Source organism: Pelobates fuscus, chromosome 2, assembly GCF_036172605.1.
Source record: "Pelobates fuscus isolate aPelFus1 chromosome 2, aPelFus1.pri, whole genome shotgun sequence".
NCBI lineage: Eukaryota > Metazoa > Chordata > Amphibia > Anura > Pelobatidae > Pelobates > Pelobates fuscus.
Genome location: NC_086318.1, coordinates 186,463,816 through 186,491,653, shown reverse-complemented (window position 1 = coordinate 186,491,653; position 27,838 = coordinate 186,463,816).

The following is a 27,838-nucleotide window of genomic DNA, read 5'->3' as shown; positions in this document are numbered from 1 at the left end:
TTATCAGTTTAATACCTGTTGCGTCTCCTATTAGTGGACGTGTATATGGCAGCGATTTTAGGAACCGCACACCTGGGAGGCATGGCATAAGGATTTGAGTACAGTCTTCTCAGAAGAACAATGGAATCAAGCCTTCATAACCCATAAACGTAGATCCAGATGCGCATCCCACCTAGAGCTAATGCGCAAGATACAATATAGGTGGTACTTGGTACCGACTAGACTAGCGACCAGATATCCCAACACCTCGAGACTTTGCTGGAGATGTTTAATAGAGTAAGGCACAATGCTCCACATCTGGTGGGCCTGCTCGGCCATCAGAGGATACTGGAAGGCAGTTGAAGGGGTGATACAAGGGGCACTGGTCACGAGAACCAACCTAATACCAGAAAATGCCCTACTCTTCATCTCGATTGACCCATTCCCAAAAGCACATGCCGACCTAACATATCATATTTTGATTGCTGCCAACTTATTAATAGCCAGAGGGTGGAAACAACAACAGCCACTGGAGAGATCTAGCCTTCTCCAACAGATCTCCCTAAACCTAGCATATGAAACAAAAACATGCCAGCGGCTACACCCCCCACACCACATAGTGGAAGCCAGGAACATATGGGAGGCTTATCTGAGGAAGGAGGAGGAGGGGGTCGTGTTAGAACAATACGATATCACATATATATATATATACACGAAGGATGAGTAGTACCACTCCTAAGACCTAACTGCTCTGACGCAGAGAGACAACGACTCCAAACACCATGGTACAACAGCTAACATTGAGGTATACCAAGCTGAGGTTAAACAATCTACAGGGCATAACGGAACAAACACCCACATTGTACATAGTTAAGTAGTTAGATAAGGGAATAGACCCGGTGACCGCACACAGCGTGCTAACTAAGAAGGAGACAAAGGGAGATGAGGGGCTTCCGACGTCTATTTCCCCCGTTCTTCTTCCCCTACCGTAGCCTGTCCCCAGGTTTCCCCCTTCCCATACCCCGTACCAAACCCAGGTTTAGGAGAGAAAGACAACCATGACATGGTACTAGACCGAAGAATAAAAAGAATCTCAGGCACTCACTGTGATTGTTCTTCAAGCAGGTTTATTGCAACGTTTCGACCTCAATGAGGTCTTTTTCAAGCTAGATGGTACTAGACCGAAGGCACAAGGGCAGCGGAAAAACTCCCACGAGAATGAATAACCAGTTTGCTCTTGAATGTATAAGATGTGAATAAGATCGATGTATCTTAACCGCTTACCCTCCCTTTTTTCCTTTCTGTATCCCGAACAAGATCTCTGATAAAATAAAAATTGTCAGATTCAAGTTCTTGTGCCCCACAGTTCAAATTAACATTCAAATGACAATTCATGACAGATCACACAAGTGAATAGCCCTGCCAACGTCGCCAATTTTTTTGTTATCTAAGAAGAAATAGAAATGCAAGAGCAGAATAGAGACTGTTCCCCGTCCTCAGAGACCATGATACACACTGACACAGAGCAGAATAGAAACTGTTCCCCGTCCTCAGAGACCATGATACACACTGACACAGAGCAGAATAGAGACTGTTCCCCCTACATAGGGTCACTTGCCAGATATGGATTGACACCTATCCTAAGGATCCCTGAAACACACTGGCACAGAGCAGAATAGAGACTGTTCCCCGTCCTCAAAGCCCCTGATACACACTGACACAGAGCAGTATAGGGACTGTTCACCCTACATAGGGTCACTTGGCAGATATGGATTGACACCTGTCCTCAAAGCCCCTGATACACACTGACAAAGAGCAGAAATCACGTTGTTTCTATGATGTGCATAACATGTTCTTGTAAATGTTTGTTACACTTTTCCTGGAATTGTAATTTTGGAATCTGAAGAAAGATAGTCAAATCCCTGATACACACTGACACAGAGCAGAATATGGACTGTTCCCCCTACATAGGGTCACTATGTGCCTTTTTTTTGGTTTGTTTTTTGAAGCCACAGTGCAGCACCAGAGGGCCTAAAAATTAGGCATGTACACATGCCTGAAAAATTTGGTATTGTTGCAGCCTCTGCTGTAGCAGCGGCCAGAAAAATTGATGTTTGTTTCACAGGCAGAAAGTGCCCTAAAACATGGCGGCTTGAACCCTAGTTGGTGGCGGATGAGTCACGCAAGTCAACCGGCATTCAGAGCTAAAATACAGCAGCGTGTGGACCATTTTTAGCCCAAGACAGCTCATCTCATCAGGCCTTTTTTAATCGAATGTATCGCCCAGTGTCAGTCCCTTCGGGATCCATCCCTCATTCATCTTAATCAAGGCGAGGTAATCTAGACTTTTTTGACCTAGGCGACTTCTCTTCTCAGTGACAATACCTCCTGCTGCACTGAAGATCCTTTCTGACAGGACACTTGAAGCGGGGCAGGCCAGAAGTTCTATCGCAAATTGGTATAGCTCAGGCCACAGGTCAAGTCTGCACACCCAGTAGTCAAGGGGTTCATCGCTCCTCAGAGTGTCGATATCTGCAGTTAAGGCGAGGTAGTCTGCTACCTGTCGGTCGAGTCGTTCTCTGAGGGTGGATCCCGAAGGGCTGTGGCGATGCGTAGGACTTAAATAGCTCCGCATGTCCTCCATCAACAACACATCTTTAAAGCGTCCTGTCCTTGCCGGCGTGGTCGTGGGAGAAGGAGGATGACTTCCACCTCTCCCCTTGTTAGATTCCTGTTGTGCTGTGACATCACCCTTATACGCTGTGTAAAGCATACTTTTTAATTTATTTTGCAAATGCTGCATCCTTTTCGACTTGTTGTAATTCGGTAACATTTCTGCCACTTTCTGCTAATACCGGGGTTCTAGTAGCGTGGACACCCAGTACAGGTCGTTCTCCTTCAGCCTTTTTATACGAGGGTCCCTCAACAGGCACGACAGCATGAAAGACCCCATTTGCACAAGGTTGGATTCCGAGCTACTCATTTCCCATTCCTCCTCCTCACTGATGTCAATGAAGGTATGTTCTTCCCCCCAGCCACGTACAACACCACGGGTACCAGATAGGTGACAACGATCACCCTGGGATGCCTGTTGTGGTTGGTCTTCCTCCTCCTCCTCAAAGCCACATTCCTCCTCTGACTCCTCTTCCTCACAATCCTCTTCCAGCGTTGCCGCAGGTCCAGCAAGCGATGATGATGAGGCTGTTTCTGGTGGTGATGGTGACTACAACTCTTCCTCTTCACGCTGATCTATGGCCTGATCCAGCACTCTTCGCAGGGCACACTCCAGGAAGAAAACAAATGGTATGATGTCGCTGATGGTGCCTTCGGTGCGACTGACTAGGTTTGTCACCTCCTCAAAAGGACGCATGAGCCTACAGGCATTGCGCATGAGCGTCCAGTAACGTGGCAAAAAAATTCCCAGCTACCCAGAGGCTGTCCTAGCACCCCGGTCATACAAATATTCATTAACAGCTTTTTCTTGTTGGAGCAGGCGGTCGAACATTAGGAGTGTTGAATTCCAAAGTGTCGGGCTGTCGCAAATCAAGCACCTCACTGGCATGTTGTTTCGCCACTGGATATCGGCAAAGTGAGCCATGGCCGTGTAGGAACGCCTGAAATGGCCACACACCTTCCTGGCCTGCTTCAGGACGTCCTGTAAGCCTGTGTACTTATGCACAAAGCATTGTACGATCAGATTACACACATGTGCCACGCACGGCACATGTGTCAACTTGCCCAACTTCAATGCCGCTAACAAATTTTTTCCGTTGTTACAAACCACTTTGCCGATATCCAGTTGCTGCGGAGTCAGCCACTTTTCCACCTGTGCGTTCAGGGCGACAGGAGTGCTTGTCCGGTGTGACTCTCTGCTTTCAAGCAAGTCAAACCCAAGACTGCTTGACACTGCCGTATCCGGGATGTGGAATAGTACCTGGGGAGCTGGGGGGGGTGCCGTTGATGTGGAGCAAGACGCAGCAGCAGAAGAGGACTCAGTCGAGGAGGTTATGGAAGAGGATGGAGTAGGAGGAGTAGAGGAGGTGGCAGCAGGACTGCCTGCAAGTCGTGGCGGTGTCACCAACTCCTCTGCAGAGCCATGCATTCCATGCTTGGCAGCAGTCAGCAGGTTTACCCAATGCGCAGTGTAGGTGATATACCTGCCCTGACCTTGCTTTGCAGACCAGGTATCAGTGGTCAGATGGACCCTTGCCCCAACACTGTGTGCCAAACATGCCATTACTTCCTTTTGCACAATCGAGTACAGGTTGGGGATTGCCTTTTGTGAAAAGAAATTTCGGCCGGGTACCTTCCACTGCAGTGTCCCAATAGCTACAAATTTTTTGAACGCCTCAGACTCCACCAGCTTGTATGGTAAAAGCTGGCGGGCTAATAGTTCGGACAAGCCAGCTGTCAGACGCTGGGCAAGGGGGTGACTTTCTGACATTGGCTTCTTACGCTCAAACATGTCCTTGACAGACACATGACTGTGGGCAGATGAGCGGGAACTGCTCAAGGCGGGAGACGGAGTGGCGCATGGTTGAGAGGGGGCAAGGAGGACAGCAGTGGTTGACGTGGCTGAAGATGCTGGACCAGGAGGAGGATGGCGGCTTAGAGTAGGCATGCTGCTTGTACTCATGTGTTGATCCCATAGGCGTTTGTGATGTGAGATCATGTGCCTACGCAAAGCAGTTGTACCTAGGTGGGTGTAGGACTTCCCACGACTCAGTTTCTTTTGGCACTGGTTGCAAATGGCATGCTGTTGTCAGAGGCAGACACACAAAAAAAATTCCACACTGCTGAGCTCTGCAATGACGGCATTCTGGTGGTGGACACAGCATGCGTTGATTGGCGTGCTGTCGGGCTGACCCCGGTTGCCGATGCATGCTGTCTGACTGTGCCACTAGCTCCTTGCGACGACCTCCCCATGCTTCCAACTTGTCTCCTCCTCTCTGTCTCTCCATCTGAACTTTCGCCCTGTTCTTCTTCTTGCCGAGCGGGCACCCACATGACATCCATGGACGCATCGTCATCATCAACCGCTTCACTTGTATCTGACAACTCAGCAAAGGAAGCAGCAGCGGGTACAACATCATCATCACACCGTACGTCCATGTGTGTAATGCTGCCTGCCTGAGACATATCCCTGTTATCTACATCCTCTGGCAATAATGTTTGCGCATCACTCATTTCTTCAAACGGATGTGTGAATAACTCCTCTGACATACCAAGTAAAGCGGCTGTGGTGCTAGTTTTGGTGGTGGCGGCAGGCGGGTGAGTGGTATCTTGAGAGGTGCCTGAAGCTAAGCTGGAGGAGGATGGTGCGTCAAGGTTCCGAGCGGAGGCTGTAGAAGATTGGGTGTCCTGTGTTAGCCAGTCAACTATGTCCTCAGAACTTTTCAAGTTCAGGGTACGTGGCCTCTGAAAACTGGGCATTATTCTAGGGCCAAAGGGAATCACAGCACCACGACCACGATGGCCCCTGCGGGGTGGCCTGCCTCTGCCTGTCATTTTTTGGGGGATTAGTGGTACTATGCGTGCAAGCTACTGTTAGACCAGATATGAGATGCAATGTGCAATGGCAGAGGTCTGCAGAGTACAAGCTGTAGGCCTGACACACCCGCTTGAAGACAACTAACTGCTATTCAATCTATAACAGTGAAAAAAAATTGTTTTTAAATGCACGCTATTGTGACACCAGAAATAAGTGGCAATGTGCACTGGCAGAGGTTGGCAGAGTACACGCTGTAGGCCTGACACCCGCTTGAAGACAACTAAATTCTATTCAATCTATAACAGTGAAGAAAGTTTTTTGGTTTTAAATGCACAAAATTGTGACACCAGATATGAGTGGCAATGTGCACTGGCAGGGTTCTGCAGGGGACACGCTGAAGGATGGCCTGACACACACGCTTTAAGGACACTGACTGCTATTAGCTTACACTGTAAAACTTTTTTTCTTTGTAAAAGCACACTACAGAGACACCAGATATGAGTGGCAACTGTCAAAGTACGCTGGCAGGTTTCTACAGGGCACACGCTGAAGGCCTGAAACACCCGCTTTAAGGACACTGACTGCTATTAGCTTACACTGGAAACCTTTTTTTCTTTGTAAAAGCACACTACAGAGACACCACATATGAGTGGCAACTGTCAAAGTACGCTGGCAGGGTTCTGCAGGGCACACGCTGAAGGAAGGCCTGGCACACCCGCTTTAAGGACACTGACTGCTATTAGCTTACAATGTAAAACTTTTTTTCTTTGTAAAAGCACGCTGCAGAGACACCAGATATGAGTGGTGGCACTGGGCAAATGGGCACAGTATCCACTGAGCCTGACACAGAAGCTGGCAGACAACTAACTGCTCTTCAATCTATTACAGTGAAAAAAGTTTTTTGGTTTTAAATGCACGCTATAGAGACACCAGATATGAGTGGCAAATTACACCTGCGGAGGTTGTCAGAGCACACGCTGAAGGCCTGACACCCAGACGCTTGGAGACAACTATCTGCTATTAGCTTACAGTGAAACCATTTTTTTGTTTTTAAAGGCACGCTATAGTCACACCAGATATGAGTGGTGGCACTGGGCAAATGGGCACAGTATCCACTGAGCCTGACACAGAAGCTGGCAGGCAACTAACTGCTCTTCAATCTATTACAGTGAAAAAAGTTTTTTGGTTTTAAATGCACACTATAGAGACACCAGATATGAGTGCAAATTACACTTGCTGAGGTTGGCAGAGCACACGCTGAAGGCCTGACACCCAGACGCTTGCAGACAACTAACTGCTATTAGCTTACAGTGAAACCCTTTTTTTGTTTTTAAAGGCACGCTATAGTCACACCAGATATGAGTGGTGGCACTGGGCAAATGGGCACAGTATCCACTGATCCTGACACAGAAGCTGGCAGGCAACTAACTGCTCTTCAATCTATCACAGTGAAAAAAGTTTTTTGGTTTTAAATGCACGCTATAGAGACACCAGATATGAGTGGCAAATTACACTTGCTGAGGTTGGCAGAGCACACGCTGAAGGCCTGACACCCAGACGCTTGCAGACAACTAACTGCTATTAGCTTACAGTGAAACCCTTTTTTTGTTTTTAAAGGTACGCTATAGTCACACCAGATATGAGTGGTGGCACTGGGCAAATGGGCACAGTATCCACTGAGCCTGACACAGAAGCTGTAGAAATTAGAAAATCTACAATACAATAATAACAGAGAAAAACATAGTGCAATAATGTTGTAGCAATTTAGAAAATGGTGAGTAAATGCAAAAATTCACACTCACAAACCAAAATTGATTATAGGCATATCGTAAACCTCAGGACTTGTGGAGCATCATGGAAGATATAAAGAAGAGAAATACAAAAATAATAGTGCAGAGTATCTTGATCAAAATAGACACTTTAATATACAAACACACTTACAAAATTGAAGTGGAAAAAAGGCACATCAATAAATCCAATCTCAGGATCGGATCCCTGGAATCAGGAGCACCAAAAGAACCGTATCCAAAGTATAAAATACATAGAAAATAAAATAAAAACAAGAATAAAAATGAAAATAAAATGTTCTGCACTATATAGAAGAGCCCTACGCGTTTCGTTCAGTAGCCTGAACTTCCTCAGGGGCAAATAAAACTCCTTGTCTGCATAAGGCATCCTTCAAGTCCCAATCTTCTTTTAAACTCATCTGAATCTGGCGCGCAATGTGTCCCAGCCTATCCGCAGCACACTTCCGGGTTCGTCACTCCCGGTGCTTCCGGGTTCATTCAGATGACGTCACCGGAAATGCGACTCTAGCTTCGTTCTCGAACTAAACCGGACATGATGATGCATTCCATTCGGTGGTTTGCGTTCCACCGCTCATCGTAAGAGCGGAAAGGAGTCATAATATAAAATAAACAGCAATTAACATATCAAGTATCAATCTGATATTCCATATATTGAGTGACATATCAAAATGTCAATAGACAAACCTTCCTCTATGTGATCTTATTACAAGTATATATCCAAGATAACTAAAACTAAAAAACAGCAGCAAAAGGATATACAGAGAATAATATCTTAAAGAGACAAGACAATCATATATATACAAAAAAATAAAATAACTTAAAAACAACAGCAAAAAAATATCCACATGATAATGTCTTAAAAAGACAGGACAATCATATCCTACAGGAAACAAAACAAATCAAACTCTACCTTCAGCCCCCTTGGTTGCATAGTTTGCAAAGTGTGTATCCAATAACCCTCTCTTTTCCTCAACAGTAGTCCAAGGTCACCACCCCTTTCATCCAGAGCCACTTGTTCAATAATAGTTCACTGAAGGGTATTAAAATAAAAAAAAAGGACATTTATTGCAGTGCACTGGCACTGAGTGTGTTGCCATGTTCTTTTTAATATTATTTCTATGTTCTTGGAATCTAATTTTGGCCTTACTTCCCGTCCTCCCCACATATTGCAACCCACATCCACATGTGATAAGGTATACAACATGTGTTGAGGAACAGGAAACCAGACTTTTGATTTTAAACTTTTTTTGGTTTGCATACTGCTAAAATTCTAAACGACTTTATACTGATGATTACAACTAATACAGTTCCCGCACGTATGAAAACCTACTTTATTCATGACCTTTTTATTTTCTGATCGAAAAGTGCCAGAATTTGCTTAAAATTCGTTCCTTTCCTAAACAAAAAAATGTGTTCCTTTCCTGAAAAGTTATTTCTGTATGTTAATCATGACTCCCTATCTTTAATTTTTACACCGAAGGTAGGCATCTCCAATATAGATTTTCTTGATCTATCTATCTTCATTGAGGGTGGAGCAATTAAGACCAAAACATTCTTTAAGGCTACCGACTCAAACAGTTTTATTGATACTGCAAGTGGACACCATCCAAACTGGCTCAAGGGGGTTCCTAAGAGCCAGTTTATTATGATGCGTAGAAACTGCAGTGATCTGGACCTGTTTTATTCACAAGCAGATATTTTGAAAAACTGCTTTTTAGAAAAGGGATACTGTCCGGAACTTTTGGACGCAGAGATTAAAAGAGTGGGAAGTATTAAAAGAAATTACCTTCTAATGAATAAGAGAAAGACGGACATTAGAAACCCTATGTTTGATTTCTCTTTAAATACACAATACAGTTCAAAGGCCTTTGACGTACAGAGAATTATTAAAAAGCACTGGGGGTTATTAATTGAAGATGATTATTTAAACACGCAGATTCCCCAAGTTCCGAAAATTATTTTTAGGAAAGGAACGAATTTTAACCCCTTCAGGACCGGCCTGTTTTTGCGATGTTTGTACGTTAAGGACCAGAGCAGTTTTAACACTTTTGTGGTGTTTGTGTTTAGCTGTAATTTTCTGCTCTCTCATTTACGGTTCCCATACAAGTTATATATTGTTTTTTTCAGGACAAAAGGGGCTTTCTTTACATACCATTATTTGTATTATGTCCAATATTGTATTTAAAAAAAATAATAAAATATGGTGAAAAATTAAAAAAAAAAAAACATGTTTTTGGACTTTTACTTGAAAAATCTTTTACTTATCTACAAAAGCTAATGAAAAAAACTGCTAAATAGATTCAAAATTTTGTCCCGAGTTTAAAAACACCCAGTGTTTACATGCTTTATTGCTTTTTTTTTGCAAGTTATAGGCCTATAAATACAAGTAGGAAATTGCTGTTTCAATATATATATATATATTTTAAATGTATCAATAGTGACCTTGTAACACCGTTATCTGTCATAAATCCCCGAAACACACCTAACATGTACATATTTTTTTAAAGTAGACAACCCAGGGTATTCAAAATTGGGTATGTCCAGTTTTTTTTAGTAGCCACTTAGTCACAAACACTGGCCAAAGTTAGCATTTATATTTGTTTGTGTGTTAAAAATGCAAGAAACGCTAACTTTGGCCGGTGTTTGTGACTAAGTGGCTACTAAAAAAGGCTGAACATACCCCATTTGCAATACCTTGGGTTGTCTTCTTTTGCAAATGGTATGCCATCATGGGGCTAATTCTCATTCCTTGGCTACCATACGCTCTCAAAGGCAACCTAACCAATCCGACAAATTTCAATAAAAAAAAAAAGTAAAATCAAGCCTTATATTTGACCCTGTAACTTTCACAAACACTATAAAACCTCTACATGTGGGGTACTGTTATACTCAGGAGACTTCGCTGAACACAAATATTAGTGTATCAGAACAGTAAAATGTATCACAGCAATAATATCCTCAGTGAAAGTGCTGTTTGTGTGTGAAAAATACAAAAAACTTCACTTTCACTGACAATATCATCGCTGTGATATGTTTTACTGTTTTGAAACACTAATATTTGTGTTCAGCGAAGTCTCCCGAGTAAAACAGTACCCCCATGTACAGGTTTTAGGGTGTCATAGAAAGTTACAGGGTTAAACACAGTGCTAGCAAATTAAATTATCTGGACTTTCGGCCTGGGTTGGCAGGCAGGTCCCTCAAATTGCAATCATTAAAATTACTTAATTAGGTAAAAATATTACATAAATACACATGTAGAATTTTAATATATATACATATTTATATATTTGACGTCTACGTGTATATTTATGAAATTATTTATGTAATTATGTATATGGACATATGTATATTTCGTATTGTTTTTATTTATTTATTTATGAATAGATATATATATCATTACATTCTAAGTATATTTTGATATAAATATATATATATATATCAAAATACTGTTAGAATAAAATTGCATATATAAATATTTTTTTATAATTATTAAAAATTATTTTTATTTTTTGTTATTTATTTTTATTAACATATTATTTGTATTTTATAATAATATATATATACCATATATATAGCAATTATATATATATATATTGTATATATTCGTGTGTAATTTAAATATAAGTGTATTTTTATATTAATATACGTATATATAAATATAAAAATACACTTAATATGACATTATATATATGATACATATACATATATTATATATAGATATAATACATGTATATATATCATATATATATATATATATATATATATACACATATTATTTATTTATTTTTACACTGATTTTACACTATTTTTTTTTTTACTTTATTTTTGGGATTTTCCACTTGCAGGGAGACTGCCTGTCAGCACAGACAGTCCCCCTGCAGGCAGATACACAGACACCTATTGCGGTCATGTGATCGAGTGATCACATGGCCGTGGGGTCCTGATCTGCCGAGGGGGGACTGCCCGGGCAGACAGGCAGTCCCCCTGGACCGGGTGGAGCACTGATCGCCGCCGTGGGACCGACGGCGATCAGGTAAGTAGCCCCAGACCGTTATGACGGTTCAGGACCGTCAGCGGTCCAAACGCACGTTTTACCGCTGACGGTCCTGAACCGTCAGCGGTCCTGAAGGGGTTAAGCAAATTCTGGCACCCAGCACTTTTCGATCAGAAAATAAAAAGGTAATGAATAAAGTAGGTTTTCATACGTGCAGGAACTGTATTAGTTGTAATCATCAGTATAAAGTCGTTTTGAATTTTAGCAGTATGCAAACCAAAAAGAAGTTTAAAATCAAAAAAATTTTTGCTGTTGTTTTTAAGTTATTTTATTTTTTTGTATATATATGATTGTCTTGTCTCTTTAAGATATTATTCTCTGTATATCCTTTTGCTGCTGTTTTTTAGTTTTAGTTATCTTGGATATATACTTGTAATAAGATCACATAGAGGAAGGTTTGTCTATTGACATTTTGATATGTCACTCAATATATGGAATATCAGATTGATACTTGATATGTTAATTGCTGTTTATTTTATATTATGACTCCTTTCCGCTCTTACGATGAGCGGTGGAACGCAAACCACCGAATGGAATGCATCATCATGTCCGGTTTAGTTCGAGAACGAAGCTAGAGTCGCATTTCCGGTGACGTCATCTGGATGAACCCGGAAGCACCGGGAGTGACGAACCCGGAAGTGTGCTGCGGATAGGCTGGGACACATTGCGCGCCAGATTCAGATGAGTTTAAAAGAAGATTGGGACTTGAAGGATGCCTTATGCAGACAAGGAGTTTTATTTGCCCCTGAGGAAGTTCAGGCTACTGAACGAAACGCGTAGGGCTCTTCTATATAGTGCAGAACATTTTATTTTCATTTTTATTCTTGTTTTTATTTTATTTTCTATGTATGTTATACTTTGGATACTGTTCTTTTGGTGCTCCTGATTCCAGGGATCCTGAGATTGGATTTATTGATGTGCCTTTTTTCCACTTCAATTTTGTAAGTGTGTTTGTATATTATAGTGTCTATTTTGATCAAGATACTCTGCACTATTATTTTTATATTTCTCTCCTTTATATCTGCCATGATGCTCCACAAGTCCTGAGGTTTACGATACGCCTACAATCAATTTTGGTTTGTGCTGGAGGTGCGGGAGGGCGGTAGGCACGATGCTCCACATCTGGTGGTCCTGTGATAAAATAAGCCCATTTTGGGAAGCGGTGACCCAACTACTCGAAAAATTATTAACGCAAGGTTGGATAAGTCGCAGGAGTGTCTCCTGTTTATGTTACCAGGGGGCATCCCAAAGCATATTAGAGTCATTATATATCACACTTTGATATCAGCAAACTTACTGATATCTAGGCTATGGAAAAAAACCACAACACCAACAATAGCCGATCTGATAAAGCAAGTTGATCAAAACTGGACATACGAATTAATGGTAACGGCACAATTTGGTACACGCCCAAGCGTACGAACAGCTCACAAGACGTGGGGAACAATCACGACACCCACTAATACCTAACAAGACACTGACCCAAATTGCCCTACCCCCCCGCACATAGAGCGAGCGAACGAACCACGCAATAAATGATACGTGGAGGAGTATCAAGCATCAAACCATAACCACCGGAGAGATGTATACACTAGTAAAGTCATAAACACTCAGAGACGCACAGGTACCCTCGAGAAACAACGCAAATAAGTATATAGCCATTTCAGTAACAAAGCACATCCCCCAAGCACGCTCTGATATCCACAACCATGCTACACCAAGGCAATGTGAATAACTGTCAATCTGACCAATGATGTTACAATCTAATGCTTTACTATTTTTTACCAAAGATAAAAAAACAACCAATGTACCCCTGTACCCTGAATCCCTCCTTTTCCTTTCTGTACCCCACCCCCACTCACAAAGAGTGACCCAATGCCATCACCAGCACTGTATTTGCATTTGCCTTGGATGGCACCTTCCAGGGGGCAGCAAGAAACGTTTCCCCCAAATGCCCACTCAAACCGTGTTAGCCTGGTGGCAGGCGGCTAGCTGAGGTCCAGGCGGTGGGCATGGGAGCGCTGATTTGTGAACTCTCCATGCACAGCTCCCTTACGCGCTGCAGAGTGATGCCAGGAGCCGGAATATGACATCATATATTCCCTCGCTGTCAGCCTGAAACTCAACTAGCCGTCTGCCTGCCTGCAGCCCTGCCTCCCTCCCTGCCCAAACAACCCCAGGTAAAAAAAATCCACCCAGCTCTCCCAAATGTAGGGAGGCTGGGTGGATTTAAATTAAAATGTAAAAATAATCTGTGAGTGTTGGAGGGAAATGTGTGTGTGTGTGTGTCTGTCTGTCAGTGAGTCTGTGTGTGTATATCTGTCAGTGCGTGTCTGTCAGTGAATGTGTGTATGTCTGTCACTGTGTTTCTGTGAGTGAGTGTCTGTCAGTGTGTGTCTTAGTCATTGTGTATTTCAGTGTGTGTATGTTAGGGAGCCTGTGTGTCTGAGTGACTGTGTGTGTCTGTTAGTGTGTGTCTGTGAGTGTGTGTCTGTCAGAGAATGTGTGTTTGTCTGAGTGATTGTGTGTGTCTGTGAGTGAGTGTGTCAGTGAGTATGTGTGTCTGTCAGTATGTGTCAGTAAGTGTGTGTGTCTCTCAGTGAATGTGTGTATGTCTGAGTGATTGTGTGTATCTGTATGTGTGTGTGTTTGAGTGATTGTGTGTCTGTCAGTGGGTGGGTGTGTCTGTCAGTGAGTGTGTGTGTCTGCGTCATTGTGTGTGCATGTCAGTGAGTGTGCGTGTGTCTGTCAGTGATTGTGTGTCAGTGATTGTGTGTATCTGTCAGACTGTGTCAAATCAGTGAGTGTGTGTGTGTCAGTGTATCTGATAGTGTGTGTATGTCAGTCAAAGTGTGTGTTAGTCTTTAATAGTTTCAGTATATTTATATCGGCAGACATTTTGTGTTAAGACAGAAATAAAAGTGTATACTGCCAGTCACTCTCAGAACAGATGTGACTCCATTTTGTATTACAAGGCTAAGACAGACACAAGATTTCTCTCGCTATCACTCTATTCATCCAAAGTCTGAGCTAAGGAATGCAACTTATGTAAACAAAACCTAAGATAAGGCATGATGTCTAACAGCGAAAGGGAGATGGAATGCTATAACTCAGAAATATATATATATATATATATATATATATATATATATATATATATATATATATATATACACACTATCCACCTATAACTTACTATATTATATTAATCATATATAATTATTATTATGTTAATAATATAGACTATTCATGGATAAATGTCAATGAAGAAATATCATATTATTTACTAATGTTAGTGGAATATAAATAATCTTAAACACAGTTTCACACAAGAAAACCAGACACCAATGACAGATAACACTAAGTAATTAATTTTACTTTCTAAAAAAAAATAACAGAATATTACTAGTTCCATTGTAAGAGAAAGGGTGAAATTAAGATTAGGAGGTGTCAAATCTAATTTTACGATTGAAATTGTAGACACCCAGACTGGGTAAGAGTCAACCAAAGTCTTTGAAGTGACATATCCTGTTATTTATAGCAGACATAAAGATAACCAAAAATGACATAAAAGCATCACCAATTTTAGTTAACCCATTATACAAAAAGGTAAATGGACCCCCTGACAGGAATTTTCTGTGATGTAATTGTGCCATCTACAGACCAAAATCTAGATGATAGTCTGTAGGGAAGACACACCTACAGTTCCCTATTGGTCCTAGTAACTAGTGACGTGCAGAGAGTTTTCCCCTTTAAAAAGTAAGGACAAAGGGAAGAGAGGATTTTTGGGCTCTTTGAAACATATTCTGACTTCTGAAACTCTCAACTCTCTCTTGGACACACCTAATTTTTACCACTTCAGAACTATTTCCCACAATTCTCATCATACTTGCATTCGAAATAACTGGGACATATCTACACAACTGATAGAAAATCTTCAACCTAACTGGTAATTATGCTGGTTTCATTTAATTTAATTAATGGATTTTTACTAATAGCAGGAATATATTTCTGGATAAATATTGGTCAGATTTCAATTATTAGAAATCATAATTAGCTAAGGAATATATGGTTATAAAATTACATTCCTGCAGGTGGAAAAAGATAACGATATATATATATATATATTTTTTTTTTTTAAATAGATTTTTATTGAAGCATTTTTTTTTCCCACTATAAGACAAATATACTGGGCCTAAGAAATTAAATTCATATATAATACAACAAACATATACATGATTACATGAATTATTGCGCATTGTTTTGCATTATACAGAATCATAAATATTGGCACAATGATCGCTTAAAGACCAGCATAAAATATCACATAAAACAAAAAGAGAAACAAGAACCATCACCACATTTGGAGCACAAGATCAATTATTTCCTTTATCATTAATCTATATGTCTATTATATCTTTTGTTTAATTTTTCCCTTTTTAAATGCCAACATATATATCCAAATACGGTTCAAATATGAAAAACTATCTAGGAAGAAGATTGTCCAAATAAGCCCTTATATTTTTTTAACCAATCCCAATACCATTGTTTCCTCTTCGACATAAGAATCGAATTGTTGATTAACTCATATTCCATTGATATTTGAACCATGACCTGGTCAATCAATAGCCGTTTATTAAACGGCTTTGATGATTTCCAGTGTCTCGCAATAATAATTTTAACAGCGACTAAACAATAAATGGCAAAACAAATATCCTTTTGGGGTTTGAATATCAAATTAAGATGCAAGAGAGCAGAGGCAGCATTCTCCAAAATTCTATTTGTAGTCATAGCTGTAAAAATATTAAAGGCCCATACCCATAGATGTTTAACAGCAGGACAAGTCCACCAAATATGTATATAAGTACCTGGATGACTACCACATCTCCAACACGTTGGATCAGCAGAGTCATACATTCTGGCAAGTCTAGCTGGAGTATAGTACCATCTATGGAGAACTTTAAAGTGGCACTCGGACAAGTTCAGGCAATGAATATGTTTGTTTACCAGAGTTAAAGAGGAGTTCCAGTCATCTACAGAGATCTGCAATCCAAGTTCTTGTTCCCACGTCTTAATCAATTTGTAAGGAGACTCCTTAAGAGCCTCCAACATAGATGCTGCAACAGACGTGATCTTTTTGATAGGTTGGTTACCAAATATAAATTCCAATTTCTTTGCAAATATAGAAGATGATTTAATAACGTTTTTATGGATAAAAAATTTTATGCGAAGATAAGTAAAAATTTCTCCTCGTGGAATATGGAGAGTATCAGTGATGCTCTGGAAAGGCAAAATTTTGTCTCCCTGCATAATATCTGCAATCTTGAGTTTATCAGCATTGATCCAGTACTTTAGCGAGAAATCTTTTATCAAAATTTCCACTATATCAAGTGTGCATGACTTAGGTATAACATTATTTAAGCCTAATTTTTTCCTAATATCAAGCCCTTCTTCCAGAGTTTGAGATAATATCAACGGACTGGTTAAGGACGAATTCATAAGAGTGTTCCTTGTGACTGCCCACATAGAGTGTTGTAGTTTATCTATATGAGCCACTTTGGACTCGATGATATGCCAGGGTTCGCAGACCTGTTTGGGATCCTGGAGAACATAAATATGCCTAATAATATTCGCTTGATAACTATAGACAATACTAGGAAAGTTTAGACCACCGTTAATCAACTTTTTGGTTAGAATCTTTTGAGTGATTCTAGGTTTTTTATTATTCCAAATGAAATTATTAAAGCTTGATTGGATCATTGCTAACCAGGGTTTAGGGACTTTAAGTGGAATCATGGAGAACAAATATAGCCATTTAGGCAGAATATATGAGTTAATGATATTTATTTTACCTTGCCATGAGGTTTCTAGATTTCTCCATTTTTTAAGTTTGAGATTCATATTTCTCATAAGGGTCCAAATATTCCTCTCCATTATTCAAGCCACTTTAGCAGTTATAAATAGTCCTAAATAATTTATTTCTGAATCTGTCCATATAAATTTACAAGTGTGGGATAGGATACTAACCTGATCACTATTCATGTTCAAGAACATTACTGTAGATTTATTTATATTTAATTTGAAATTCGAAATACTGGAATATCTATCAATTTCAAACATTAAAGATTTCAAAGAAGACTCTGGAGATGAAAGAGTAAGTAGCGCATCATCCGCATAAAGGGATATTTTGACGTCCAGAGTATTCATTTGAACACCCCTAATCAGTGGATTGTTCCTGATATTAATAGCCAAAGGCTTGATGGACAGAATATACAACAAGGGGGACAAGGGGCACCCTTGACGCGTACCATTTTTAAGTGGAAACCACCCTGCAGTAATATTAGGACCCACAGTTTGTGCAGAAGGGACGGAATATAGAGCCATTATAGTATTGTTGGACACTAGCCTACCCGGGACAAACCCAATCTGATCTGGATGAATCAGAGTCGTGATAATAGTCTTTATTCTATCAGCGATAATAGCCGCATATATCTTCATATCCACGTTAATTAACGCTATAGGTCTATAGTTGCTGGGATCAGTGCTGATTTTATTTTGTTTCAATATCGGAATAATATTTGCCTGTAATAATTAGCTTGGAAAAGACTCATTTAAAGCTATTTGATTGAACATTTCTGTTAAAGGTTTGATTAATAAAGACTGCATATGTTTATAATATAGATTCGAAAAGCCGTCAGGACCCGGGGTTTTATTAATGGGTAGTCTGTTTATTTGGAATTGGACTTCGTCCTCCGAAATGCTTTTATTTAGAATTAATAAATCCTGGCGAGTAACGTTTGGTATCTGAGTATCAAGTAAATAGTTTTTGATATCATTACAATTGGGAGACAATTTAAGATTATACAACTCTTCATAGAATTGATTAAATCTCTCCCCAATTGAAGAAGGTGTCGAGTAGACCTTTTGACCATCAATCAGTTGTTCCACTCTATTCTTTGCATAATGATTTTGCAATCTTTTAGACAGATTTTTATTTGCCCTATTTCCAGTATAGTAGTTATATAATTTTAATTTATGAATGTTTAATTTAATTTTCTGTTCAACTTTTAGATTCATTTGTTTTTGTAAAACATTTAAATTAGTTTTTATTTCTGCAGAAGGATTCTGTTTATTTAATTTCGATAGATTATAGAACTCGATGTACAGATCACTTAGAGTCTTTCCACTTTTTATCTTCATTATATGGGCTAATTTGATTAAATAGCCTCGCATGACTGATTTGTGTGTACACCAATTATTAGCTGATAATGATATATTAACGGTAAATTTGCCAAATGTTAGCATACCAAATTTTTATCCAGAGGTATTGACTTGTTCTGATATAAGATAGTGACTCTTATTTAGGAAAGTTAAAATTTGGCAAACGTAAAATCTGGTAGAATTATTCTTATTGGATGGTCCTACTAGGAATGGTCAAATGATCTGGTATGAACATTACTTTAATTTTAAACTGCAATATAATAAGATATCTTGCCTATGAGAATTGTAGCCAGCAGTGAAAGAGTTAATTCAGTGTGCTCTGTCAGCCAATGTTTTATTGCTTTATGCTGGGCTGTTGTGAAATTCTGTCTTTTCTGTGAAGTGATTTCTAAGTGGAGTGTCCTATCATAAATCTTGTTAAATTGTTGACAAATTGCATACAACTGGTTGTTTTTTTTAGCTGTTTACATTGTGTTTAACCCCTTAACACCGCAGCCAAAGTTGTGAACGAAACAAAATGTAAACAAAACCTGGCATTTGCGCTATATGTCTGTCAAACCGTAATTCACCTCTTTCATATTAAATGCACCCCCCATTATTATATATCATTTTATTCAGGGGAAGCAGGGCTTTCATTTAATATCAAATATTTAGCTATGAAACATAATTTAATTTGAAAAAAATGGGAGAAAATAAGATTTATTTTTATTTTTTTAGTTCTACATGACATTTTAACTGTTAATGTCATAATACTGTTTACTTTTACTGCAATAAAATACACATATTTGTATTCAGCAAAGTCTCACGTGTAAAACAGTACCCCCTATGTACAGGTTTTATGGTGTTTTTGGAAGTTACAGGGTCAAATATAGCGTGTTACATTTGAAATTGAAATTCGCCAGATTGGTTACGTTGCCTTTGAGACTGTATAGTAGCCCAGGAAATAAATTTACATCCATAATGGCATACCATTTGCAATAGTAGACGACCCAAGGTATTGCAAATGGGGTATGTCCAGTCTTTTTTAGTAGCCATTTGGTCACAAACAAAAAAAGGGGGGTAAGGTTAGCGCTAATAATATATTAAACAGGCAGCGACCTTTAGAGGGTAACCCTCTAACCCTCTATATAAGAGATATACAGTAAAGGAAAAAAAAGGTTGCGCCACAGATAAAATGGATCAAATAAAAGTAAAAACAACAATACAATAAAAATATAAATAGGTATAGTCCAAAATGGTTTGTCAGTTCCAATAGGTGTCTTGAGGTAAAGTAGGTATAGTCACTAATTCCGCTGTGGGGGTAGATTCTCTTGTTGTAGTATTTTCTACCGTCTCGTAATATGGAAGACACAAGATGAAAAAGACTGATCGTGCGGAGTGTATACACTTAATGTGATAGTATAAAAATGATATATGTTACACTCACATTTAGTTGAGCTATAGCCAGCTCGGGGTTTGTAGGCATACAGCGGTATAATCCCCGCTGATGGGATATATTGTTGCTTGTCCTCCAAGGGGTACGTCCAACTCTCAGGAGAAGAGGGAAATAAAAACAGCAGATAGTGCTCTCCGATTGATTGATTAAAAGGTGGTGAATAAAATAAGATAAAATATACTCACAAATAAAGTGCAGATCACACTGCACTCAGGTAATAGCGTTAGTGGTATAATCCCCACTTCAGGATATGTAGAATAAAAATGCCAGGAAAAAAATAAATAAAATAAAATAATAATAATAATTGTGTATATAAAATGATAGTGGTACACTAATTAGACCAAAAAATCATTTATTATAAAATAACACAATATAAATAACCATTTAACGCGTTTCACCGCTGGGGCTTTATCAAAAATGGAATAACATATTACCTGGCACATAAAGAATTTATATAGGTACTGGTACTTTAAAAAATGGCGCCAAGATGACATCATTGTTCGGCAGCCAGTTAGAATCATACAATTAACATTTCACATAAAATAAGTAAAAGCTTTAAATAAGAATATGCATCATATTCCTTAATGTACCTTATCCTTGTGGGTTACATTCTGTTCAAAACCGAAGTCTTAAAACATAGATTTGAATAATTTTTAAAAATTGCGCGTCACGTGACTCGCACAGCATCTTGGGGAATGTAGTGTGCGAGTCACGTGATCGGCGTGAGGTAGTGCAGCCGTCCTATTGGTGGGCGGCATGTACTCCTCTGAAGGTGGGGCAACGATCATCACGTGACCCGCGGCCAATAAGGAAGTAGTGTGCGGGTCACGTGGTCGGCAGATCGGCGAAAGGGCGCTTGGGAGATGTAGTTTAAAGCGCCCTTTTGTCTAAAAATCGGATTAAATGAAAAGGATTCTTTACTTTTACACATATAGATAGACTTAAGAATAGACATAATGTTTATATTTTGGTTGGACATATTTTGTATTCATATAAAAGTTAAATTGATTGTGTTGATATAAATGAGGGGGGGGGGAAATTAATTAGAGACATGTGTATGGGAATTATATAACAAATATTAATAATATGATTATTAAAATACATAAAACAATTTTAAATCTAATAACACATTATATGAACCATTTTAAAAGGAGTATTTTAAATAAATATATTTTTTTAAAAGTTTTTTTTTTTTAAATTAACTTAGGTATAATAAAACATTTTAAGAACCATTATATAATAAAATGGTGGTAGGTAAAAATATAGGAATGCCACATAAAAAAATGATTATAATGGGGATTATATGTACATACTGCAACTGTAATGCATACATTGAATGTGTGTTGACATATATATATATATATATATATGCTGCAAATAGCAGTGAGGAATGCTGTCAGGTTGGGGGTATCTTGGCCATAATGCCGTAGTTGACAACTATGAGTAGGATAGCCCCAAACTGACAGCAAAGAAATAAAAATGATAATATAATTTAATAACATCATAAAAAATTAAATAAATCAAAATCAACATTAAGACCTTGGGGGGTTAAAGTTTGTAAATTAAACACCCACTCCATTTCTAATCTCCCTAGAATATTTTTCATATTTCCACCTCTCCATGGCATTTTGCATTTCTTGATTCCTATACATTTGAGGAATTTAGGATCTCGGTTATGTTTGACAAAATGCTTTGATACAGAGTGGTTGGGATATCCGTTCTTTATATTTCTGCAATGTTCTGCTAATCTAACCTTAAGACATCTGGTGGTCATGCCCACATATTGGAGGCCACAAGGGCACTCCAATAGATAGATGACATTGGTGGTATTACAGCCTATATAATTAATAAATAAATAATTATTTTTACAAAAAGGACTAGATAACAATATCATAAACAAAAAAGAATTTGATTATTTGTTTTTAAAGTACCCTCGGATTCCGGTAATTAATTTTTTACCAAAAATACATAAAGATGCTAAAAATCCCCCAGGTAGACCAATTGAATCAGGGATTAACTCTCCACTGTGTAATTTATCTCAGTATATTGATATCTTGCTACAACCAGCAGCAAAACTTACAAAATCTTATTTGAAAGATTCAATGTCACTGCTGAGATTTTTAAACAGTTTTAATTGGGAACCAGATCTTATACTTGTCACATGTGATGTCACCTCATTATATACCATCATCCCTCACCAACTTGGATGTGATGCTGTCAAAACTATATTATCCAATGAAAAAAGAATTCCGGATACTCAGATTGATTTTATTGTAGAAGGTATTAATATCATTTTAACCAATAATTATTTCTGGTTTTATGATTCTTTTTACAGCTATGGGGACCAGGTTTGCTCCCAGCTATGCCAATCTCTTTATGGCAGACTGGGAATCCAGCGCCATTTGGGGACAACATGCCTGGGAGCAAAACCTGGTCTCCTATTTTAGGTATATTGATGATTTATTTTTTATATGGAAAGGCTCAGAGGACTCACTTAATTCTTTTATATCCCATCTTAATTCTAATAATAGAGGGATTGTTTTAACATGTGAATATAGTAAAGAAACAATTAACTTTTTAGATTTATGTATTTTTATCAAAGAAGGCACAATTCACACTAAAACACATTTTAAAAAAGTATGCACCAACACTGCAATTGACCACACCAGCTGCCATTATAAACCATGGCTTGAAAGTGCACCCAAAAGTCAGTTTTTACGAATACGACGCAATTGTTCCCATATCGATGATTTCAGTGAACAATCACAGTTTTTAAAGAAACAATTTAAAGAAAAAAACTATTCCCCCACAAAACTGGATAACACTATACAAACAGTGAAAGATAAATCAAGAGAGAGTCTTCTTACCTATAGGGATAAAAGTAACACAGAAGCCCCCACCCTCCCGATTATTTTTAACTATAACAATAAAAGTGGTTTTATCAAGAAAACAATCAAAAAGCATTGGCATCTCCTAAAACAAGACGATATCTTGAAAGACATTTTACCAACACAACCGAAAATTGTTTTTAGAGGTGCTCCCAATTTTAGATCCATTCTGACTAATAATTACACGAAAGAAATCAAAAATACCCAACACACTTTTTTAAATGGAGCTAAAGGTTTTTACAAGTGCAAAAGATGCATTGTATGCAAGAGTACTGACCCCTCCACACAGTCCAAAATTATTAGCTTCAGATCTAACAATACTAAGAAGAACTATACTATAAAAGACTTTATAGGCTGTAATACCACCAATGTCATCTATCTATTGGAGTGCCCTTGTGGCCTCCAATATGTGGGCATGACCACCAGATGTCTTAAGGTTAGATTAGCAGAACATTGCAGAAATATAAAGAACGGATATCCCAACCACTCTGTATCAAAGCATTTTGTCAAACATAACCGAGATCCTAAATTCCTCAAATGTATAGGAATCAAGAAATGCAAAATGCCATGGAGAGGTGGAAATATGAAAAATATTCTAGGGAGATTAGAAATGGAGTGGGTGTTTAATTTACAAACTTTAACCCCCCAAGGTCTTAATGTTGATTTTGATTTATTTAATTTTTTATGATGTTATTAAATTATATTATCATTTTTATTTCTTTGCTGTCAGTTTGGGGCTATCCTACTCATAGTTGTCAACTACGGCATTATGGCCAAGATACCCCCAACCTGACAGCATTCCTCACTGCTATTTGCAGCATATATATATATATATATATATATGTCAACACACATTCAATGTATGCATTACAGTTGCAGTATGTACATATAATCCCCATTATAATCATTTTTTTATGTGGCATTCCTATATTTTTACCTACCACCATTTTATTATATAATGGTTCTTAAAATGTTTTATTATACCTAAGTTAATTTAAAAAAAAAAACTTTAAAAAAAATATATTTATTTAAAATACTCCTTTTAAAAATGGTTCATATAATGTGTTATTAGATTTAAAATTGTTTTATGTATTTTAATAATCATATTATTAATATTTGTTATATAATTCCCATACACATGTCTCTAATTAATTCCCCCCCCCCCTAATTTATATCAACACAATCAATTTAACTTTTATATGAATACAAAATATGTCCAACCAAAATATAAACATTATGTCTATTCTTAAGTCTATCTATATGTGTAAAAGTAAAGAATCCTTTTCATTTAATCCGATTTTTAGACAAAAGGGCGCTTTAAACTACATCTCCCAAGCGCCCTTTCGCCGATCTGCCGACCACGTGACCCGCACACTACTTCCTTATTGGCCGCGGGTCACGTGATGATCGTTGCCCCACCTTCAGAGGAGTACATGCCGCCCACCAATAGGACGGCTGCACTACCTCACGCCGATCACGTGACTCGCACACTACATTCCCCAAGATGCTGTGCGAGTCACGTGACGCGCAATTTTTAAAAATTATTCAAATCTATGTTTTAAGACTTCGGTTTTGAACAGAATGTAACCCACAAGGATAAGGTACATTAAGGAATATGATGCATATTCTTATTTAAAGCTTTTACTTATTTTATGTGAAATGTTAATTGTATGATTCTAACTGGCTGCCGAACAATGATGTCATCTTGGCGCCATTTTTTAAAGTACCAGTACCTATATAAATTCTTTATGTGCCAGGTAATATGTTATTCCATTTTTGATAAAGCCCCAGTGGTGAAACGCGTTAAATGGTTATTTATATTGTGTTATTTTATAATAAATGATTTTTTGGTCTAATTAGTGTACCACTATCATTTTATATACACAATTATTATTATTATTTTATTTTATTTATTTTTTTCCTGGCATTTTTATTCTACATATCCTGAAGTGGGGATTATACCACTAACGCTATTACCTGAGTGCAGTGTGATCTGCACTTTATTTGTGAGTATATTTTATCTTATTTTATTCACCACCTTTTAATCAATCAATCGGAGAGCACTATCTGCTGTTTTTATTTCCCTCTTCTCCTGAGAGTTGGACGTACCCCTTGGAGGACAAGCAACAATATATCCCATCAGCGGGGATTATACCGCTGTATGCCTACAAACCCCGAGCTGGCTATAGCTCAACTAAATGTGAGTGTAACATATATCATTTTTATACTATCACATTAAGTGTATACACTCCGCACGATCAGTCTTTTTCATCTTGTGTCTTCCATATTACGAGACGGTAGAAAATACTACAACAAGAGAATCTACCCCCACAGCGGAATTAGTGACTATACCTACTTTACCTCAAGACACCTATTGGAACTGACAAACCATTTTGGACTATACCTATTTATATTTTTATTGTATTGTTGTTTTTACTTTTATTTGATCCATTTTATCTGTGGCGCAACCTTTTTTTTCCTTTACTGTATATTTGGTCACAAACACTGGCCAAAGTTAGCGTTAGTATTTGTTTGTGTGTGAAAAATGCAAAAGGACGCCAATTTTGTCCAGTGTTTGTGACTAAGTGGCTACTAAAAAAGACTGGACATACCCCATTTGCAACACCTTGGGTTGTATACTATTGCAAATGGTATGCCATCATAGGGATAATTTTCATTCTTGGGCTACCATAGGGTCATAAAGGCAACGTAAGCAATCTGGCGAATTTTAATGTGAAAAAAATGAAACACAAGCCTTATATTTGGCGCTGTAATTTTTGAAAACACCATAAAACCTGTACATGAGGGGTACTGTTGTACTCGGGAGACTTTGCTGAACACAAATATTTGTGTTTCAAAACAGTAAAAAGTATTGCAGCAATAATATCGTCCGTGTAAGTGCTGTTTGTGCGTGAAAAATGCAAAAAACTTCACTTTTACTGGCGATATCATCGTTGTAATACATTTTACTGTTTTGAAACACTAATATTTGTGTTCAGCGAAGTCTCCCGAGTAAAACAGTACCCCCCATGTACAGGTTTTATGGTGTCTTGGAAAGTTATAGGGTTAAATATAGTGCTAGCAAATTAAATTCCCTATACTTTCGGCATGGGTTGTCAGGCAGGTCCCGCTAATTGTAATTAATTAGGATACCTAATTATGTAAAATTATTACATAAATATATGTGTAGAATTAATATATGTATATATATACATATGTGTATATATACGTATATATATATATATAATTTTTTTAAAATATTTTTATTTATATATAGGTATATATAGCGATATATACGTATATATTTATGTATATAGATATATATATTATTTCGTTCTACGTGTATTTTGATATAAATATATATATATATATATTAATATCACAATACAGTTAGAACGAAATAAAACACATCTATATATTTTTTAATATTTAATTTTTAATAATTTTTCTATTTTTATTTTTTTACGTATTTACATATTAACAAAGCAACCAAAATAACAAATGTGTCAGTGTCCAAATATTTACAGACCTAACTGTATATCTTTTTTTGCCTCCCACTTTATTTTGAATACCATGTGGATAATTGGATATTAAGGCGAGACCATTTGGCCCTCTTTGTTAGTTTATTTTTAAGAACGGTTTCAACTAATTTACTGTATATACTCGAGTATAAGCTGAGTTTTTCAGCACATTTTTTGTGCTGAAAAACCCCAACTCGGCTTATACTCGAGTCAATAGTCTGTATTATGGCAATTTGCATTGCCATAATACAGACTGGGGCTGTGGGGGCTGCAGAGATATGTTACTTACCTTTCCTGCAGCTCCTGTCAGCTCTCTCCTCCTCCGCCGGTCCGTTCAGCTCTTCTGTCAGCTCACAGTGTAAATGTCGCGAGAGCCGGATTTACACTGGGAGCTGACCGAGGTGCTGAACGGACCGGCGGAGGAGGAGAGAGCTGACAGGAGCTGCAGGAAAGGTAAGTAACATCTCTCTGCAGCCCCCACAGCCCCCTCCTACACAGTGCCCATCCACTGGACCACCAGGGAAGGAGAGCCCCCCTCCCTGGCCAGCTAGCAAGCAGGGAGGGGGGACGAAAAAATGTGTATATATATTAATAATAATAAAAAAATAAAAATAAAAAAATAATAAAATAAAAATAATAATAAAATAAAAAATAATAATAATAATAAAAAAATGTAATGAAACAAAAAAAAATATTAAAATAATAATTAAAAAATAAAAATGCCCACCTCCCACCAAGGCTCTGCATTACACACACACATACACACACACACACACACACTGCACTCATACACACACTGCACTCATATACACACACACTGCATTCTCATACACACACACTGCATTCTCATACAAACACACTGCATTCTCATACACACACACTGCATTCTCATACACACACACTGCATTCTCATACACACACTGCATTCATTATATACACACACTGTAAATAAATATTCAATTAATATAATTTTTTTAGGATCTAATTTTATTTAGAAATTTACCAGCAGCTGCTGCATTTCCCACCCTAGTCTTATACTCGAGTCAATAAGTTTTCCCAGTTTTTTGGGGTAAAATTAGAGGCCTCGGCTTATATTCGGGTCGGCTTATACTCAAGTATATACGGTAAGTAAAGTAAGTATTGCAACTTGTTAACAATTTGGGTGAACGAGGGTGCTTGAGAGGGATTCATTGTTGGCTCTTTGGTTAACCACTGATAATCCCCCTTCTTCCCCAATGATCTTAAATATTGACCACAGTGGTCTTTGCTTAAAGTAGCAACCCAGGATATAGGTGGCAAATGTATGCACTTCTTAAGGAATTAAAGGTAGGCTTTGCTGCTGAGCATTTTAGATACTTGTCTTAAATGAATAGGCCCAATTTATATTAAAGCACTGTGGTAATATAGACTATGTGGGCCAGATCTTTATGTTGAAACAAGA